This window comes from Alexandromys fortis, unplaced genomic scaffold (genome assembly GCF_014885135.2).
Source record: "Alexandromys fortis isolate MF-2015 unplaced genomic scaffold, M_Fortis_MF-2015_v1.1 scaffold_163, whole genome shotgun sequence".
Taxonomy (NCBI): domain Eukaryota; kingdom Metazoa; phylum Chordata; class Mammalia; order Rodentia; family Cricetidae; genus Alexandromys; species Alexandromys fortis.
The window spans coordinates 2,282,768-2,289,662 of NW_026068085.1; the positions used below are offsets into that span (position 1 = coordinate 2,282,768).

General features: G+C 42.2%; 1 pseudogene; it reads left to right on the forward strand.

Moving 5' to 3' along the window:
- The first annotated feature begins 1,064 nt into the window (after nt 1-1,064).
- Nucleotides 1,065-2,369, forward strand: LOC126488620 (40S ribosomal protein SA-like; annotated as a pseudogene).
- The last annotated feature ends 4,526 nt before the right edge of the window (nt 2,370-6,895 follow it).

Sequence of the window (6,895 nt, forward strand, 5' to 3'; positions counted from 1 at the left end):
GCTTATATAATAATGGTGCTACATTGTTTCCAGAGACCTAAAGTAGGACAGATTTTAAGGTTGATTTGTGCTGTAGTTTTAGTGCCCACTGAGAAGCCAGTATCTGCCTTAACTGTCTTTCATAATTTTTGCTTTAAGACTGTCATTACCTATGTTAAAAGTTCCTTTTCACCCCAGACTTGGATCATATAAAATCCTTAGGGCTTAATTCCTTGTGGTCCTCTCGGGAGACTGGCTGTTACAACTGTGCTTGGCTCTGTGTTCCCATAAGTATGACTAAAGTCATAGTAGTATAATATAACAAACTACCCGTCTCAGTTATTGGTCTCTATTGCTGTAAAGAGACACCATGACCATGGCAACTCTTATAAAGATAACATTTATTTGGGGTACAGTTCAGAGGTTCAGTCCATTATCATCATGGAGGGGAGCAAGGCAGCATCCAGGCAGACATGGTGCTGGAGAAGGAGCTGGGTGTTCTTACCTCTTGACCTACAGGCAAGAGGAAGTGGTCTGAGACACTGGACAAGGCTTGAGCATAGATATGAGACCTCAAAGCCCACCCCCATAGTGAAACAATTCCTCCAACAAGGCCACGTGTACTCTAACAAAGCCACACCTCCTAATAGTGCCACTCCCTATGAGCTTATGAATGCCAATTCATTTAAACTACCATAATAATAAAGTGCTGTCAGGAGCTGCTGAATACAGAGTGTAGGAACGAAGAGGGCTTGGTTGTTCATTGCCATGTTTATTTCAAGTATCCTGGACCAGGCTGGCTCCTAACTTCTAACGGGGAGAACATAAAATAATAAGCAGCTAAGAGTATTTTTTTAAAAATTAAAAAGAAAGAAACACTGTGTCCTTGAAAACAGCTAAAAAGTCAACCATTTCCAACAGAGGTTACTGCTGTACCTCCTACAGTATAAAATGCCCGGGTGGTTCACTTCTATTGCCAAAAATGTTGCGATAGAAACAGTTTGGATCGCTTTCTGTGCTGCTCCGAATGGGTCCATATGGCGTTGTTCTTGATTCCTCACGTAACTTAAAGGGAAACTTACACAATGTCCGCAGCACTTGATGTCCTGCAGATGAAGGAGGATGTCCTCAAATTCCTGCGCTGCAGGAACCCACTTGGGTGGCACCAACCTCGACTTCAGATGGAGAAGTTCACCTACAAATGGAAAAGCGACGGCATCCACATCATCAATCTGAAGAGGACTTGGGAGAAGCTGCAGCTTGCAGCTAGGGCTATTGTTGCCATAGAGAACCCTGCTGATGCCAGCGTCATCTCCTCCAGGAGCACTGGGCAGCGAGCGGTGCTGAAGTTTGCTGCCCCCACTGGAGCCATTCCGATTGTTGGCCAATTCACCCCAGGGACCTTTACTAACCAGATCCAGGCAGCCTTCACGGAGCCACGGCTTCTGGTGGTGACCAATCCCAAGGCTGACCACCAGCCCCTCACAGAGGCGTCTTATGTGAGCCTGCCCACCATTGCTCGGTGTTACACAGACTCACCTCTGCGCTGGGTGGACATCACGATTCCACGCAACGAGGGAGCTCACTCAGTAGGACTGACGTGGTGGGTGGTGGGTGCTGTCCTTGGAAGTACTCTGCGTGTGTGGCACTATCTCCCGTGACCACCCATGGGAGGTTATGTCTGGTCTTTACTTCTACAGAGACCCAGAGGAGACTGAGAAGGAAGAGCACGCTGCTGCCGAGAAGGCTGTTGACCAAAGGAGGAATTTCAGGGCGAAGGGACCACGCCAGCTCCTGAGTTCACTGATGCTCAGCCAGAGTGGGGCAGTCTGGTCTGCGGGTGTGCAGGTGACCTCCATACCCATTCAGCAGTTCCCTACCGAAGGCTGCCTAGCCAGTCACTGAGGACTAGTCAGCAGCTCCCACAGCACAGGTCACCGAGTGGGCTGGAGCCACCACTGAGTGGTCCTCGGTCCTCTGCAGACACCTGAGCAAAGGGATAAAAGGTGGAAGGAAAATAAAGTTCCTACAAGCTGAAAAAAAGGAGAGAGAGCAAGAGCGAGAGCGAGAGCGAGAGCGAGAGCGAGAGCGAGAGCGAGAGCGAGAGCGAGAGCGAGAGCGAGAGCGAGAGCGAGAGCGAGAGAGAGAGAGAGAGAGAGAGAGAGAGAGCGCGAGAAAGGCAGTTTGCGTCCTGAATGATGGTTAAGGCATTTGCTGTATGTTGGCATCACTCTAGATCTGTCACAAACATCTGACAGAACAGTTTATAACCTTAGTTCAGGTTCCCTGTGCTCTGTGAATGTGACTATCAATGGGCTTCTTCTTAGACTATCTGTAGTTTAGAATCATTTTACTGCAATTTGACTGTGTACCGCGGACAAACGGCTTAGGTACCTATCAAAGCAGACCTGATTCCAAGTTCTCCCTGTATCCCTCTGTGGCCACATGTTCCAGGGCCCTTTCTGGCTGGCACACCTCTGGGTCCTCCAGGACGATCCCTAGCCCAGGGAGCTGGGTTGCTATTTTCCGTATAATACAAACATTTTGGTTGCCCTCTCTTTTTACCTTTGGGTCTTCGGGCTGCTGCACGGGGTTCCCTCTCTCCCCTCTCCTTCCCTGTCCTCCTATCCCCACAAGGCTCAGGTTTGTGTCCACTCTGGACTCTCCCAGGTGTCCCTGCCTCTGGTCACGCTCTTCCACATGTCTGTAATAGAATCTCTCCTCCACCATAGTAGGAGCAGTCATGTTCACTTCCTCTTCCTTCTTATTTCCTTTTCCATTGAGGAGCCACCAATCAGTGGGGTTATAAGGAGGGGGTGTAATCTTTATAAAGTGGGGGCAGCTAGTGAGAGGAAGTTAGATCATTGGAGGCATATTCATCCCCGCAATGTCTTTCTTTTCTTGCTTCCTGGTCACCACAGGGTGAGAAGGGTGCTCCAGTATGTCCCTGTCATAATGCACTGTCTCGGCACAAATCTAGAGAAACAGAAGCAGCTAACAATGGACTGAGACGGCTCACGCAGTGAGTTAAAATAGACCTTTCTGCTCTCTCTGCTGATGCAGTACTTGCCAGCTGTTCTTTATACTGCGCTTGCTGCTGTGCTTTGAATGTGAGCTGTCTCCCAGAGGTGCACACGTTTGAACACTTCAGCCAGCTGTGCTGTTTGTAAAGGTTGTGCAACCTTTCTGAGAGAGAGCCTTGCTGCAGAAACTGAGTTGCTGAGAGCAGACCTTGAGATGTATAGTCCAGCCCCACATCCTCTTGACGTCCTGTGTGCAGATGGTAGCCAGCCTCCTGTCCCAACACGTACCTTCTTCAGCCATTACGATATTTCCCACCATGACGCTCCGTAGTCTTCTGAAACTACACATTCAACAAGCCTTTTCTCCATTAAGCTGCTCTTGTTGATGTATTTTATCATAACATGAAAAAAGAAATCAAATACTTACTATATATTTACAAGTTAATAAACTTACTATATAGCTAATAAACATTAAAACATACAGTTCACATAACAGATCTCCATACAAAAGTCAAAGTACTGCTTACTGTTTCCAAAAACAAACAAATATTGTCTCCTCGAGTATTTACTAAATCTAAATATGTTGGGGACGCAGCCCCGCCACCGCTCCTATTTCAACATAAATATAATCCCTTCAATTGTTAGTATTAGAAAGAAATTAGGACACAAAGGTTTCGATGGAGGCAGACGACAGAGAATGTTGGATAGCGCTGCTCTCTCACAGGCTGATCTCACCCATATGCTCCCAACCACTCACCTTTGCAATCCTCAGGCCAGTTAAACACTTCCTACACCTTCTGAATTTTCCAGCTTTTTTGCATTGACTGAAGCCACAATGACGGCACCTTCACTACTACTTAGTGACATCAAATACAGAATGCACATGACCTAAAGCATTGTTGCTTTTACCATGAGTTGGAAGGCAAGGGCTCGCTGACAACATACAGCTTCAGGAACAGTGTCAATCATAAGACCAAATGTTGGGTCTGTAGAAAAAATGAGTTTGTCTGCATTGCTAATGTCATAGTCCAAATTTCACTGTTTTCAACTAAGAATATTTTAAAGGGAGATGCATTGTATAATCATGCCTTGAAGTATAGTTTATTGGTTACTTTGATTAAAGTAAACTGAATAAAAGATGTGATTAATTTCTGCTCAAATCTTTCTTGAAGAGAGACTCTTAAAGAATTGCTTGGATCAGAACTAACACTCTTTTTAAAACTTGTAGCAAATGCTGTCTGACCTACATTTAATAAAGTAATGAAAGACAGAAAGAGAGAGGGAGACAAAAGGGAACAAAGGAGAAAGAGACTATATCACCGTGACACTTAATCATGAACGCCTCCTTTCATGTCTTCTGCTACCACTTTGAAGAGATCACTGGAGGAGCAAAGAGCTACTTCTGAGGCCGAGTGATGGGACAATGCAGGCATCTGTCATGATATTTCCTTGAGTAATGTCCTGTGACCTGCAAAGCCACTTTGTTCCTATTCACTTCCAAATGCTTAATGAGCCTGCAAAATAAACCATCAAAAGGAATGTATTCCTAGGAGGAGTTTAATAACATTGCTGTCACAAAAAAATTAAAAAACCCAGAGTTTAAATCAATAAAAAAGTGTTGTCGTATAAACTTATTTATGTATGACTTACCTACAATCAGATGTACCCATTCTAAAGATGCAGTTTCAAGGAATTTCATACATAGCACACACCAATGTCAGTCAGGATGTAGACCACCCTCTGACTCCAAAAATGCTCTGCTCTGTCAATTCCGCGGGACGATGTTGTTAAGTAATGTGTTTTTGAGTCTCCTCACTTGCCATAAACAGCAGATAGGTCTCTTCAGTCTTCACACACAGTCAGGTACCGCTTTCCAAGGCTATGATTGCCACAGACTAGGTCCTAATGAGAGTCTGTTGATACGGAGCATCCAATCCAGCTAGCATTTGAAACATGACATCCCCAGGCATGAGTTGAAAGGGGTGTTTTAATCTGCCTGGCATATTCTGAAGCTCTAAAGGTCTCCTGCTAAGGCTAAAGGGTAGATAATTAGCATAGAGGAGAGCTTAGGAAAAGAAGAAACAAAAATAGAGAGACATAAACATTACTAAAAATCTTATCACTTTTGTTCATTTGCATAAAATTATATATGCATGTGTACACTTAAATACAGGTTGAATATGCAATTTAAAACATAAAATTATAACACCCCAATGCTCACAATTTTTTGTAAAGCCTTACTGAATGTTTTTAAAAACAAGTTTTATTTCATATTAAATATTTTTCTTCTACCTTAAAAACACAAACAAATTAAAGGCCTCCACATTATTGACTGATGGAAATGGGGGATGAGGTTTGGAGTGAAAAGTGCTTTCCAATGTTAAGCTAGCATTCTCTTCCAAAGCGTGTGGCCCTGCAGCTTCTCCGCAGATCAATAGCAGACGCCACGGGGGCTTCCCTGACACAGCTTTCTAGGACACAGAGAGAAATGGAAAAGTCAGACACCAGACACCGATTGACGTCCTGATCTTAAGCGTGTGCATCTCTGTCAGGTAGAATCTGTGACAGCATTTCCAAATCATCAGGATCCTACGGCCAGCCCATCCCAAGGCAGCGTCAGCAAAGTCTTGTGCCATTTGTCCTTCCAGGTTTTCCTAGGGTGGACAAATACGCCACATGAAAGTAGACTACCTGAACAAGAGGAGGGGATGAAAGTAGGAAGTAATGGGAGAGGGAACACATTTGGAACTGGATCGTTTTGTACTAGATATGGGCTAGTAATGAAGCATCAATGTGAAAAAAATCCCTTGTGATTTTGACAGTGCTTTCTTATCAAAATGTAAAACCTTATATACATTACACAATAAAAATTTGACTGAAGATTTGTTTTAAACATGACAACATTAAAGATCTTGGAAAAAATAATAAAGGAAAAGTGTCATACTTAGTCACTTTTTAAAATAGTAAAGTAATATATATTTATATATACAATAAATTATATATGATGTTTCATATGCCAAGTTTCCATTTAAAATTATAAAAATATAATATAGCAAATTTTATAACATACATATTTATGTCACAATTAGGTCACACTGCAGTAATACTTTTTACACTCTCTAGTGTTGGCTATTGGAGTAGTTCCAGTTTTTGGTTATTTAAACATTGTGATGAATACAATCAAATTTATTTCCTTATAAAAATATATTTCCCCATGTATTTTATGTGGACAATTACTGAATTTGAATGTAAAAACATTATGCCTCCTGTGTATTTTTAATTTGTTTTATAAAATACAATAATCTTTATTGTTCAATATTGGAAATGTGTGTCAATATCTTCACAAATATTTCCAATTTTTAGACCATTATTTCCTTAGAAAGCAACCAGATACAGGTGAAATGGTTTGGTTTATGTTACTGCAGTATTTTTCTCATCACACAAAAATTGGTCATAATTCAAGTGTTCAAAAATGGAAAAGCAGTTAAACAGCATTGTTATTCAATAAGCATATATAAAACATCATTAAAATGAGTTCTAAAACATATTAATAGCAGTCCAAAGGTCAGGATATGGTATACATAATCCAAGTTGTATGTATATTCAGATTTATATATAAGTGTTTAGTTGTGTGTTTATAGAAAAGGGCTAGGAAGAAGCATATCAAATGTGTGCACCCCCTTCTGTATTGCAACACCCTCCCTCTACTAAGAGTCCCTCACCCCTGACAATGGCCCCTTTTCTGGTTTTTTGTCTTCTCCAACTGCTCCAAATTAAATATACAAATATAGTAAGTCAACATTAGTGTTCACATACTAGTGAGAGAGCATGAAGTAGAAACTTCCTACCATGTCTCACTGAATGGCACAGTAGAATGTTTTCCATACATTTAC